General features: G+C 44.5%; 3 non-coding genes and 1 pseudogene across 3 annotated transcripts; all 4 read left to right on the top strand.

Moving 5' to 3' along the window:
• Positions 1-7595: 7595 nt before the first annotated feature.
• On the top strand, positions 7596-7805 carry LOC131358722 (U2 spliceosomal RNA; annotated as a pseudogene).
• Positions 7806-8834: 1029 nt separating this feature from the next.
• On the top strand, positions 8835-8998 carry LOC131358516 (U1 spliceosomal RNA). The gene has a single exon (XR_009205467.1). It is a non-coding gene; the product is annotated as a U1 spliceosomal RNA (small nuclear RNA).
• Positions 8999-9936: 938 nt separating this feature from the next.
• Positions 9937-10101, top strand: LOC131358563 (U1 spliceosomal RNA). Its single transcript, XR_009205513.1, has one exon. It is a non-coding gene; the product is annotated as a U1 spliceosomal RNA (small nuclear RNA).
• Positions 10102-11502: 1401 nt separating this feature from the next.
• LOC131358535 (U1 spliceosomal RNA) lies at positions 11503-11666 on the top strand. The gene has a single exon (XR_009205486.1). It is a non-coding gene; the product is annotated as a U1 spliceosomal RNA (small nuclear RNA).
• Positions 11667-14340: the final 2674 nt, after the last annotated feature.

The following is a 14340-nucleotide window of genomic DNA, read 5'->3' as shown; positions in this document are numbered from 1 at the left end:
GAGATTGCTAAATGAAAATCGGTTTGCAGAAACTCATAAACCAAACCTATAAAATGGTGAGCAGTAAAATATAATTCTCCCTAACTGAACAAAATCTTACTTAAATCTTAAATCTTAAAAATACTTCTGAATGATGAGCACACTAAATTTAGTTTTACCAAATTATCCCATAGGCCCTTTGGGAATATAACAAATTGATGATCTGTTGACGATATTTCTTTAGTGCAGAAGTTTTTCACCTCTTGACCTGAAAATGATGGCTTCTTTTGAGACTTGTAAAAGGCGATAAGTTATGTTCTGTTGTGCTGCACATGCCGTTAGAAAAGGCTCTTTGATTCTGTTCGTTTCACTGTAGTTTCATTCCTGTTTTGGGAATTAATGCTGCTCCGACTCTTTATGGATTTCATTTTTCTATTGTAATATTTGTCAGTTACTTACTGTCTAATTATGAGAAATATGAACTGTGATTCTGGTTCAATTTACATTTTGTAAGTGTGAGTAATGTGTGTCTTTGGCAATAAAAGATGTGTATTTAGTTACAAATGCTACAGTTACACAGTATTGCAAAAATAAGTTAATTGTTTAGCATTGTTATTGCTTTATTGGCAATATTAGCTCAAGCATTAGCAGGTACATGATGTGTCGGTCTCTTCATACACACCGTGATATGTTATCAGTATATTGTTTTAAAAGATATATTTGCTGCAGGAAACTATTTAACACATTCATTTGCAGAGAACAGACAGAGAGACAGACTATAGGAACAAATTCATTATCTTCTAGGATCCCAACACAGGTCCAGAACTATACCCAGTTTAGTGTTTTCTCTGCTCCCACTTCACCTGATTCACTTAATCAGCTAGTTAACAACTATCTGAGTAAATTACAGCAATGGAAAACGTTAAAGTGTTCGGGACAGGGGTATTCTAGGACCGTCAGGGGTTGTAAGTATGTGTATTAATTTGTAATAACGATTCAAAACAATCTTATATCGTCAATAATAACACAGTATGGCCATGTGATGACGCTTTATTTTTGCCCCGCTCTTTTGAATCAGACCTCTAGGTGGCGCTGCTGCAGATCCGACTGCTGATTTTGCAGCTGCAGGTGATTGCAATTTTCGGTAAAAGATTACATTTTCCTACATTTCACCTAACCGGACAAGTACTTGGAGTAATTAAAGCTCATTTCTTTAATGTGTTATAATTGTTTTCATGATTTGAAACGCGTTTAAAATTAGTTTGTTTGGAAATTTTATACCGTCACATGAGTTTGGATTGCTGGCTCAAGACTGTCCGTTAGATACCCGTGACAGTGTGTGTAAGATAAACAAGAACAAAAAGGTTTTATTTATTTATTTAAAAACACAAAGTGTCACTTGAATGCATTTTGTTGGGAAATATTGTGTGTCCAGAGTAAATGACATTAAGGTAAGCAGAGCTTTGTATATAATTAGGCCTCTCTGAAGGGCTGAGTGAAAATGGCGGATGAGTGGCGCAGTTATAAAGACGAGCTTCTTTTCAGTTTTAGTCAATTTAGGACTGATGAAAATGTTGTCCATGTCTTAGAATAGTTGAGAGAGTTTATCTGGAAAAAAGTATTCCTCCTCAGTACCACGATAAAACGTGTTTTTAGGTAATAACTATAAATCAGTATTTCTGCTTAAAATTGTATTTAGTACATGTTTGGTGATTCTGACCTCTTACTGTATATTTATATTGCATGTATTAAAAAGTTTGCCAGTAATTTATCTTCTTCTAGCAAAGAAATACTTTTTAAAAATGTTGTACAAAGTTGTAGGCAATTTGAGGGTCAAGTTGTAGGTATACATTTTCTCCCCTGCAATACCAAATTTGACCGCTGAGAGGCAGTATTGTTAAACTCATGTAAATTTTCTTAAATCTTTTTAAAATCCCTACATATTATTTGTAATGTGTTGGTTGCTGCAATCGAAGGATTTTAATCCAGTTTAAATGGTTGTCTTGGAAACTTACTTTCTGACTAAATTGTGAGTTTGTAGTGTGGAGGATTGTGTGTGCTCGCATCTGATAGGACTGTGTGTGTGTTATCGTTTCCCTTTTGTTTCATTGTTAAATGCCGCTTAAATCACTATTTTCTCCGCTAATTTTAGTATGAATATGTTCAGCATGATTTCTACTGGTTTATTATAGAATATTAAGCGAGAACGGTATTTTCCGTCCTCGGGTTTACAGTTCTGTAGAATGGCACCGTTTGTTGTTGGCTGTTCTCGGTATCGCTTCTCGGCCTTTTGGCTAAGATCAAGTGTAGCCATGGAGAGAGGAGCTGAACGTCAGCCGGCTCGAGTGGTACGGCTTCGTCATTCTGTTCGGGTGGAGCTCTGCAGAGATGCTGCGGAGGACGTGAAGAAGCGATTTTGCTGGGATTGGATTTTGCTCCGGCTGCTCAGGGACTTTAGCGGAATGGCTCCCTCCAAGGTTCTTTGCCTGCAGGATTTTTGCTCTTCGGGGTTCCTGGACATCACTTTCGCTGCCTTCACTGACTGCTCTACCTTTTTCGACCGGTGCTCGCGGCTCAGGGAAGAGGAGGTGCTTCGTGGTCTTCGGCTGGTCCCGTTGTTCGCCAGGGATGAGGTCCCCATCACTGTGCACGTTTATAACCCCTTCGTGGCGGATGAGGTCATCAGAGCTTTTTTGGCACGGTACTGCTCTTCTGTCTCAGCAGGGGAGAAGCTGCGGGGGCGCTTCGGCGTCTGGAACGGGAAGCGCAGGTTTCTCGTCAGATTGGAGACGGACCCGGCTGCTCCGGGTGGTCTGGTCCACCCTCCGGGGAATTTTTCTATCGGTCCCAACCGGGGTTTCCTCCACTACCCTGGCCAGCCGTTGTACTGCTGGAAGTGTGGGGCCCTTGGCCACGCAAAGGAGGTCTGCCCTGGACGGAGGTGCCGCATCTGTGGTTCGGAGGACCACCTCGCGGCCGAGTGTGGTGCGCCAAAGGCCTGCAGTCTGTGTGGTAGCGAGGAGCACCTGTATCGCCAGTGCCCATCGAGAAAGGGGACTTATGTTAGTCTTTTTGCTGAGGAATTTTTTTCCTTAAGTGCCCGGGAAAAGGGGGAGGAAGCGGTGTTCACCGAAGGGGCAGCAGAGCCTGCGGCATCAAGCGGGCCAGTGAGCGAGGAGGTAGCAGGGCCATCTGGCAAGGAGGTTCGGCTGACGCAGGCAGAGGGGGGTTCTTCGGACCTGACCCCGGGAGAGTCGCTGACAGCCGGCCAGGTAACCCCAGCCGTGGGAGCGCCGTCGGGGGAAGAACAGGCTTCGTGGCCCGGTCTGGGGCTGGAGGCCGGGCTGTTTGGAATTTGGGCGGAGGCGACAGAAGGGGTAGCGGAGGCCTCGACCCTGGTGTGACCGGATTGGGCCTCAATGGAGTTCTCGGACGGCATGGAGGATGTGGGATCAGATCCAGAGCAGGATATGGGGGAGGGCGGCAGACTCTCCGGGTCTGGAGCTACCACAGAGGCGGAGGGGGCGACGGAGGAGAGAAGAACAAAGAGGTCACGTCTGGAGAGAGGACGGGAGTTTGACCTCCTGACTGCAGGGGACATTATAGGTACAAGGGAGATTGAGGTGGAGGGGGCGCGGGCTGTACATACATTGGGGGAGGATTGTTTACAGCGGGATGGAGGGACAAGGGAGGAGGAGGGGTGGACACAAGTTGTGGCAAGACGGGTCAGAACAGGGGCTGGCAGGGGTGGAGGGGGATAGTAATACCATTGAATAAGATGGGTAGTGGAAAATGGAATGAGCAACAGTTGGGGTGTGAGGAGGACTGTGGATTTTGGGGGGGTGGGGAGGGAGGGAAGGAGGGGAGTGAAGGTTTGGCTGGTGAGGGTGGGTGGAGGGAGGTTTTTTTTTGTTGAAGGCTTGGTTTTGGGGAAAGTGCCTTGGGATTGTGTTGACTGGTTCGGATTCTTCTAGAAAAAAAAAAAGAAGGAAAAAGTTTTTTTTGATGATTAGAATAGCATCACTTAATGTGCGGGGCATCAAGCAGCCTCTCAAAAGGATGGCCGTGTTTTCGAGTTTGCGTTCGGTTTCATTTGATCTGTTATTTTTGCAGGAAGTCCATTTGGGCTCGGAGCGGGAGGCGGTTGAGTTCACGAGGGGGTGGGATCTCGGTCCAGCCGTTTGGGGTGTGGGTGAGGGGAGGGGAGATGGAGTGGGGGTGCTGTTCAAATCTTTTGAGTGGGAGGTGGAAAATGTAGTTTCGGTAGTGCCAGGGAGGATTATCTGTGTGGATGGGAAGTGGAGGGGGACTAAGTACAGGGCTATAGGGGTGTACGCACCGTGTAGGGGAGGGCAACGGCGGGGGTTCTTCCGCCTGCTGGAGCCTCTTTTCTGCACAAATAGAGTATTGCTGGTTGGGGGGGATTTCAATGTGGATGTAGAGTCGGAGGGGGGGGGCGGAGCTGGCCCATACGATGTCAGGAGCAGGCCTGGTTGACGTTTACAGGGTGGTCGATCCGCATTCTCCGGGCTGGACTTGGAGGAACTCACGGGGTGATGCATCTAGGCTCGACCTCCTGTTTTTGCCAGAGGGGGTGAAGGTGCACGCGTGCTTCCTGAGGCCCTTTTGGGCCTCCGACCACTGCATGGTGCTCGGCAGCATCGAAGTTGAGGGTTGTCAAAGGGGACGAGGTTGTTGGAGATTGAACTGTTCCATCTTGCAGGACCCTGCCTTTGTTGAGATTTTTCGCCATCTGTACACAGGTTGGCGAGGGTTGCGGGTGCTGTACGACACACAGCGTGAGTGGTGGGAGGACCTGAAAAAGAGAGTTGCCACCCTGGTCCGCTGGTGGGGCCAGGAGATGGCAAGACGGAGAGTGGAAAGAGCCAGGCAGTGGTCGAGAGTCCTTGCTTCGGCTTGGATAGATGGAGATTGCGGGCGGCTCGGGGATGCCAGTGAAGCCCTATGAGCTCACTTTGAGGCGGAGGCCCGCAACTACTTTGTTCAGGCGGGTAGGCAGGCACTTGAGTTGGACGAGCGCCCTACACGCTTCTTTTTTAATAGTGTCAGAAGCCGGCAGCGAGGGTCTTATATAGAGGGTTTAAGTGATGGTACCCGGGTACTGACCGTGCCCGAGGACATGTTGGGCTGCGCTAGTGCCTTTTACTGTGACCTCTTCCAACGAAGGGGATCGAGCGGTGAATTGGCAGCCGGGTTTCTGGACTCTGTGGTAGATAGATTGCCTGGGGAAAGCGTAGTGGAGTTGGAAGAGCAGGTGTCTCTAGAGGAGATGGAGGGCGCTATGCTCTCTCTGAAGACGGGCGTGGCTCCTGGAGGGGACGGTCTCCCTGTGGAGTGGTACCGGACCTTTTGGCCCCTCGTGGGCCCAGATCTGATGGCCGTTTACAGGGAGGCATTTGGGGCTGGGCTCCTTCCACAGTCAGCGAGAGTCGGGCATATCGCCCTTCTACACAAGAAGGGTGATAGGGCGGACTTGGCAAACTGGCGGCCGATCACGTTGCTGACGGCGGATTATAAGATCGTTGCCAAGTCACTGGCCCTACGCCTCAGAAGGGTGATGGCCACGGTGGTGCTCCCTGACCAGACTTGTGGGGTGCCCGGACGGACGTGCGGTATGAACCTGGCGCTGGTCAGAGATGCTTTGGCATGGGCGACGCAACGTCAGGTACCGTTGGCTTTGCTGAATTTGGACCAGGAGAAGGCCTTCGATCGTGTGTCGCACGCGTTTTTGTTTGCGCTCCTGGAGCGAATGGGCTTTGGTCCGGTTTTCACTGCCATGGTGCGACTGCTTTATGCCGGGGCAGTGAGCCGTGTCGCCATTAACGGACATCTTTCCGAGTTGATCGAGCAGAAAGGGGGGGTCAGGCAGGGGTGCCCGCTCTCGCCAATGCTCTATGTGCTGTTCCTTGAGCCTCTGGTGGAGAGGCTGAGAAGAGATCCGGATTTTCAGGGACTGCATATCCCGGGCGCGAACGGGGTTAGGGCCAAGGTGTCGGCGTATGCCGACGACACTACGCTGTTCCTCGGCCGAGATGAAGACTTCCGCGCAGTGGAGCGGGTGATCGAGGCGTTCTCAGATGCTACTGGTGCACGGGTTAACCGCGGGAAGTCCTCCGTACTTTATGCTGGACTGTGGGCTGGAAGGTCTGAGGTCCCGGGGGGTTTTTCTCTGTGCCAGGATGGGCTCAGGATTCTGGGCATCGTCTTCTGGAGGGAGGACAGCGCCCAGAAGAACTGGGACGTTGCCCTCAGGAAAGTACAGGCGAGGGCTGAAAGCTGGAACCGGAGGGATCTCTCTCTTTCGGGGAGGGTGCTTGCGGTCAATGCCGACCTGTTGGCAAGATTGAACCATCTTGCCTATGTCTTCCCTGTCCCCTTTGTGACAGGACGGCGCCTAGAGCGCCTTGTGTTTACGTTCATTTGGGGAGGGAGGAACGAGCAGGTCGCCCGCGTACGAATGTATAGGGATCGAGAGAAAGGGGGCAGAGGTGTGATTTGTGCCCCCCTCAAGACCATGGCCTTGTTCATGTCCTTTGCGGCGAGATTGACCAGGGGGTCGGAGGGACATATATCGGCCCTGTTTGCAAAGTTTTGGCTGGGTTTCACTTTGCGAACGGTGATTCCCTGGAGAGGCACGGCACCGTGGTCGGTCGACCGCCCATGGCATTACCAAAAGGCGGTCGAGTTCGTCCGGGACCAGCCGTGGTGCCTGGCGGACAGTCTCGTCCTGGAACACCGTAGGCTGTATAAGAAGTGGAGGGACTGTTGCGCAGAACACATGAGCGAGGCGTTGACCCGCATGCCGGGTGTAGATTGGGTGAGGATTCAGCCGAAGTGGCTAGATGGGGCCAGCAAGGATCTGCACTGGTTGGGGGCGCTGGGGCGCCTCCCTGTGAGGGAGAGGCTCTATAGGCACGGCTCAACTCGGACGCCCCTGTGTCCAAATGGGTGCGGGGGCGAGGAGACCATTGACCATGCATTGTGGTCATGTCCCGTCGCGGCCCTCTTCTGGAGACACGTGTCGGAGTGGTTGCCCGCTGAAGAGGGGGCAGCGATAGGCCGCGATCTTGTGCTGTATGGCAGCGGATTGGGGCTCGTGGGGCCAGGGATGGCAAGGCCTCTGTGGCAGGCCGTCTCGGTGGCAAAGTGCATTCTTTGGGGCGCGAGGTGCGAGGGCATTCGGAGCCTGTCCCGACGCGTCAGTCAGGCACGTCTATTCCGGTTATTCAGGGCCAAGCTCCGTAAGGTGCAAGGTGAGGAGCAAGGGGGGGAGGGTTTTGTGAGGGTAGGAGTGGGAGTTTTGGAGGGGGGAGGTTTTTCGGGAACCACGGTACTGGGGGCCCCATGGTGGCCAGACCGGTGAGGTGAGGGGGGTGGGATCGTTTAAATTTCTGTATTCTGTTGGATTTGAACATTTTGGTCTCCTGACGTATTTGTGATCATTTTCTTTGTGAATTAAATTTTTGTGTAAGGTGGTTTGTGTTATGACAAGAAATGTGACTGTGGTTTTGATTGTTTTGGGTTTTATATTGATGTGTGGTAAGTGGGAGGGATTTAAGAGGGACGGACTGGTTTTGTTTTGCTGGATTTGATGTATCGTTTATTGTTGTGTGGAACTGGTTCTAATAAAAAAAAAAAAAAAAAAAAAAAAATCTGTTCTTATCAGTTTAATATCTGATACGTCCCCTATCCGGGGACCATATATTAAATTGATTTTTGGAGCAGGGAGATGGAATAGGGGCTTGCTCCGTCCACTCCACGCATCGACCCGTTATTGCAGTACCTCCGGGAACGGTGCACCCCTCTCTCTACTGTTAAAGATAGACTGTTTCTGTTTGTTTAGTTATAATGTAAACTAGGTGTATGTTGGTGCTCTCTCTGTGGTTTATTTGTGGAGCTCTGTATCCGAGCTGTTTGTGATCTCCTTATATTCACAGTTCACCACAGAGAAGAGGTTTATAACGGTGTTTATGTAGGGTCAGTGTGTCTGTAGAAGTTACTCTGCTCTTAAACTAACATGTGCTTTTACACCATTAGATCATGGTTTCTCTCTGTAATGAACATCCGACTCTGACTTTTTGATCTTATAAAAGCACCATAAATGCGTATTATTTTCTGTAAAACACGTAGCGTTTACTAAATGTCTTGTCTTAATCATCAAGCGGTGTTTCTCGTGAATTCAAAGGATGCCTGATGTGTCGATAAAATATTCTAAAGTATCAATTATAGTATTTATAGTTAGTAATCTAAAACTCCATTTGTAAGCCTGGGTACAACAAACGGATCATTTACGGCATACGGAACTATCCATCCGGAACTATCTATCGGGAATGTTGTGTCCGGATCACATTACCGGTCGGACACAAACTTCTTGCTTGCTTTTGTTTAAATATTGTGATTTTAGAGTCACTTATAATTGCAAACTGTAACTAACTGTAAAACAACCTTAATAAAATTGTTGAAAATAGTTTAGTTGTTTCCTGCTGCTGATATAGCTTTGTGATATGTAGCAGTATAGCTTTGTGCCCTTTCTTCTGGACCGACTACTTTTTAGTGTAAAGTGTTTTGGTTACAAAAGCATTTTCCTGAACACTGTGGATCTCATTACATATTCAGCAGCAATGCATCATGGGAAGTATTGTACTGTTTAGTGGCTTAGAAAATAATCATCACATTGTTTTATATGTAATAAATGTAGCCTTATTTTTAGCAGCATTTATAGACTGCAGCATTTTAGATTCAGATGTTTGTGTAATGATTAGCTCTGTGTTCTTCGCCATGATGGTAAAGGGTGTGTTTGTTGGTGCAGTCGCTAGCCGAGGGCTCTGCAATTCATACTTACCTGGCAGGGGAGATACCATGATCAAGAAGGTGGTTCACCCAGGGCGAGGCTCAGCCATTGCACTCCGGCTGTGCTGACCCGTGCGAATTCCCCAAATGTGGGAATCTCGACTGCATAATTTCTGGTAGTGGGGGACTGCGTTCGCGCTCTCCCCTGATATTCAGCGTACTAAAGTTAGATACAATGTTATTGCATTTGCTGAAGCTGTACAGGTTCTGCTGGGTATCTTTCTGCTCTGACATGGCATTAAAGCGTGCAGAAGAACCCCACCTGGTTTTATGAGGAACAAGCTACAGTGGCCTGTTACCTGGTGCAATCAAGCAAGTTGGAAAGCTACAATACTGGGCAGAATGGAGCACTGCAATATGCAGATGTACCACATCTGGTTTTATAAATAATAATAACAGGACTGGATGTTCGGCTGTAGGAAATTATATTAGCCTTAGATTATATGGAGCTTTCATTTGTTACGGCCAGACCTACTGTCAGTCATGTAGTTTATAGAAAACTAATGCACACATTTTGCTTCAAGAATTTAGCCACATGTTGCTATAAAATACATGACAGTGAGCTTTAGTGATCTTTTATTTCAGTGTCTGTGTGTATTAATCCCTGTGATTGAGCTCTTTATTTTTCCAGTTATAACAATTTTATTGTTCAAATGAAGAAATTTCTTGTCTTCCATTGACCTATGAGTAATAAATGTTTTAAGTTTCTTTAATAGAAAACAACCTTTTACAGTACTAGTTATAGATCAACGAACGGAATCAAGATTTCTTGTAGAGTTGTTTTGTTTTGGCTAAAACTGATTAGCAAGCTGTGGGAGTGCAAAGCGAAGGGGCGGGGTTAATGGTAGGCAGGCTTTAAAATTCTCTTTAAAACAGTCTTCTTAAAATTCAGTGTTTCTGCTCCCTCTTATTGCTGACTCTGTAAAATTGCACTCTTTCTTCTCTACTGACTTTATTTTTTGCAGCACGTGTAAACTGCAGTGTTTTAGTCTCAGATTATTGTGTAATGATTAGTGTTAGGTTCCTCACCATGATGGTGAAGGGTGTGTTTGGTGGTGCAGTCTCTAGCCGAGAGCTCTGCAATTCATACTTACCTGGCAGGGGGAGATACCATGATCAAGAAGGTGGTTCACCCAGGGCGAGGCTCAGCCTTTGCACTCCGGTTGTACTGACCCGTGCGAATTCCCCAAATGTGGGAATCTCGACTGCATAATTTCTGGTGGTGGGGGACTGCGTTCGCGCTCTCCCCTGATATCCACTGTACTAAAGTTAGATACAATGTTATTGCATTTGCTGAAGCTGTACAGGTTCTGCTGAGTATGTTTCTATTCTGACATGGCGTTAAAGCGTGCAGAAGAACCACACCTGGTTTTATGTGGAATAAGACACAGTGGGCTATTAACTGGTGCAATCAAGCATGTTTGTGGGCTGCTTTCAGCTAGTTTGAAAGCTACAATACTGGGAAGACTGGAGCACTGCAATATGCAATAAGAACTGTGTCTGTTTACTGAAAAACCGATAAGTAATTCTACATTGGGAATTCATTATGTACAGCATGGTAGTGCCTGAAGAAACTCGGTTTAGTAGGCAGTCGAATGGTTAAGTGTTAAATGTAACAAGCAAACAAAGTAGTGTACAAGGTCCCACCTGTTTATTTATAATAGTAATAATCTGATAAAGCAAAACTGAATGGCTTTTTCAAGCCAACATAATGAGATTGCTAAATGCAAATCGGTTTGCAGAAACGACAAACTCATAAACCAAACCTATAAAATGGTGAGCAGTAAAATATAATTCTCCCTAACTGAACAATCTCAAATCAAAGTTTTCAACAGTGGCTTAACATTTAACATGTAGCTCTGTAGTTCAGACAGACTTTGTTCTTAGCTCTGTGGTGGTGTTTCGGTTCTGTAGCTATATGTTACGTTCTCTTATGTAACACCAGGGTCCTGGAGAAACATTGTCTCTGAGCTGCAAGCCGTGGGGGTGGGGTTATTGTACTGTTTAGTTGCTTAGAAAATGGTCGATCACACTGTTTTTTATGTAATAAATGTAGTTTTATTTTTAGCAGCACGTGTAGACTGCAGTGTTTTAGTCTCAGATGTTTGTGTAATGATTAGTGTTAGGTTCCTCACCATGATGGTAAAGGGTAGTGCAGTCGCTAGCCGAGGGATCTGCAATTCATACTTACCTGGCAGGGGAGATACCATGATCAAGAAGGTGAAGAAATTTCTTGTCTTCCATTGACCTATGAGTAATAAATGTTTTAAGTTTCTTTAATAGAAAACAACCTTTTACAGTACTAGTTATAGATCAACGAACGGAATCAAGATTTCTTGTAGAGTTGTTTTGTTTTGGCTAAAACTGATTAGCAAGCTGTGGGAGTGCAAAGCGAAGGGGCGGGGTTAATGGTAGGCAGGCTTTAAAACACTCTTTAAAACAGTCTTCTTAAAATTCAGTGTTTCTGCTCCCTCTTATTGCTGACTGTAAAAGTGCACTCTTTCTTCTCTACTGACTTTATTTTTTTGCAGCACGTGTAAACTGCAGTGTTTTAGTCTCAGATTATTGTGTAATGATTAGTGTTAGGTTCCTCACCATGATGGTGAAGGGTGTGTTTGGTGGTGCAGTCTCTAGCCGAGGGCTCTGCAATTCATACTTACCTGGCAGGGGAGATACCATGATCAAGAAGGTGGTTCACCCAGGGCGAGGCTCAGCCATTGCACTCCGGTTGTGCTGACCCGTGCGAATTCCCCAAATGTGGGAATCTCGACTGCATAATTTCTGGTAGTGGGGGACTGCGTTCGCGCTCTCCCCTGATATCCACTGTACTAAAGTTAGATACAATTTTGTTGTGTTTGCTTAACCTGTGCAGGTTCTGCTGAGTTTCTTAATGTTGTAACATTGCACTGCCACATGCAGAAGAAGCACATTTGATTTCATTATGAATAAGATACAGCCGGTCATGCTGCGAAAGGACAATGATGCTTACCAGATTTTGAAAACATCCTGAATTTACTACATAGAAATTACTAATTCATTAATGTAAAATGCGATGCTAGTGGTTTCCCAGTGGTTGTGTGTGGTAGCTGTTGCAAACAAGCAGGTTTGTTTTAAGCAGGTTTGAAAGCTGCAATACTAAGTGGAATGCTTAGTCTCCTTTGTCTCCTTTGTCTAAGTCTGGGATCTTGTATCATGATCAAATTCAAATTGAAATTTTATTCATCACATACGAAATCATACACAGTATGACATGTAGTGAAATGCTTTTTACGACTGTCCTACATTAAAGAAAGAAAAGAGTAAAAATTAGTGTGTGGAAATGAAAAATAAAGGGATATAGTTAAAAATATAGAGAGAAAAATAGGTAAAATTAAACGTAGAAATCAAAGACAAAATAATTGTGAAAAACCAATAGTTATCGGCTATGCATATGCGTGTGTGTGTGTATATACATGTATATATAATATAAATATAAACAGTAAATATAATATAAAAGTATAAAATAAAAATTAAAAAAATGTAATATAATATATTCTATATATAAAAATAAAATAATATATAAATAAATGTGTAAACTCTATAATATATAGAAAGATAGATTGGGATTTATATTTTAATAATAAATTTATTTCATTGTCTGCCATCAACCTTAATTAAACTTAATTCAACTATTGAAAGTAATTAAGAATAAAAAGTCATAAAATTGAAAGTATTGACAGTTTACACAATGAGATGCAACTGTGTTCTTGTAGATGTGTAGTTTCAATATAAAACAATAACAAACACGTACACCTAAAAAGAAACAAGCTCATTATTTGAATATCCTGTCTGATCACCATTATGACTGTTTATGTATTCAGGTCACGTGACCGTGAAAGCACACAGCTAAAGAAAGACGTGTCGGACATTTCACAAAAAAGCACAACGTTTGATACTCAGTTAGATAGTTGAAAATATTAAATCAATAAACAAAGCTATAGCCTACTGAAATACACTTTTAAAACAACAGCAGCAGCCTGATGATGATGAGCTTTAATGCTGACTGTTTTCTTATTACATGGTGTCCAGAAACTAAAAAAAGCAGGGCCAACACCAAACAGTTGAGCCAAGATATAAAGACTATGATGGGGGAAGAAGCCTCTTTAAGAAGTGTCTGTTTACTGAAAAACCGATAAGTAATTCTATGTTGGAAATTCATTATGTACAGCATGGTGGTGCCTGAAGAAACCCGGTTTAGCAGGCAGTCGAATGGTTAAGTGGTAAATGTAACAAGCAAACAAATAAAGTAGTGTCCAAGGTCCCACCTGTTTATTTATAATAGTAATAATCTGATAAAGCAAAACTGTGAACGGCTTTTTCAAGCCAACATAATGAGATTGCTAAATGAAAATCGGTTTGCAGAAACTCATAAACCAAACCTATAAAATGGTGAGCAGTAAAATATAATTCTCCCTAACTGAACAAAATCTTACTTAAATCTTAAATCTTAAAAATACTTCTGAATGATGAGCACACTAAATTTAGTTTTACCAAATTATCCCATAGGCCCTTTGGGAATATAACAAATTGATGATCTGTTGACGATATTTCTTTAGTGCAGAAGTTTTTCACCTCTTGACCTGAAAATGATGGCTTCTTTTGAGACTTGTAAAAGGCGATAAGTTATGTTCTGTTGTGCTGCACATGCCGTTAGAAAAGGCTCTTTGATTCTGTTCGTTTCACTGTAGTTTCATTCCTGTTTTGGGAATTAATGCTGCTCCGACTCTTTATGGATTTCATTTTTCTATTGTAATATTTGTCAGTTACTTACTGTCTAATTATGAGAAATATGAACTGTGATTCTGGTTCAATTTACATTTTGTAAGTGTGAGTAATGTGTGTCTTTGGCAATAAAAGATGTGTATTTAGTTACAAATGCTACAGTTACACAGTATTGCAAAAATAAGTTAATTGTTTAGCATTGTTATTGCTTTATTGGCAATATTAGCTCAAGCATTAGCAGGTACATGATGTGTCGGTCTCTTCATACACACCGTGATATGTTATCAGTATATTGTTTTAAAAGATATATTTGCTGCAGGAAACTATTTAACACATTCATTTGCAGAGAACAGACAGAGAGACAGACTATAGGAACAAATTCATTATCTTCTAGGATCCCAACACAGGTCCAGAACTATACCCAGTTTAGTGTTTTCTCTGCTCCCACTTCACCTGATTCACTTAATCAGCTAGTTAACAACTATCTGAGTAAATTACAGCAATGGAAAACGTTAAAGTGTTCGGGACAGGGGTATTCTAGGACCGTCAGGGGTTGTAAGTATGTGTATTAATTTGTAATAACGATTCAAAACAATCTTATATCGTCAATAATAACACAGTATGGCCATGTGATGACGCTTTATTTTTGCCCCGCTCTTTTGAATCAGACCTCTAGGTGGCGCTGCTGCAGATCCGACTGCTGATTTTGCAGCTGCAGGTGATTGCAAT

Source organism: Hemibagrus wyckioides, linkage group LG08 (genome assembly GCF_019097595.1).
Source record: "Hemibagrus wyckioides isolate EC202008001 linkage group LG08, SWU_Hwy_1.0, whole genome shotgun sequence".
In the NCBI taxonomy this organism is placed as follows: Eukaryota; Metazoa; Chordata; class Actinopteri; order Siluriformes; family Bagridae; genus Hemibagrus; species Hemibagrus wyckioides.
This window is presented reverse-complemented; position numbering and strand designations above follow the sequence as displayed.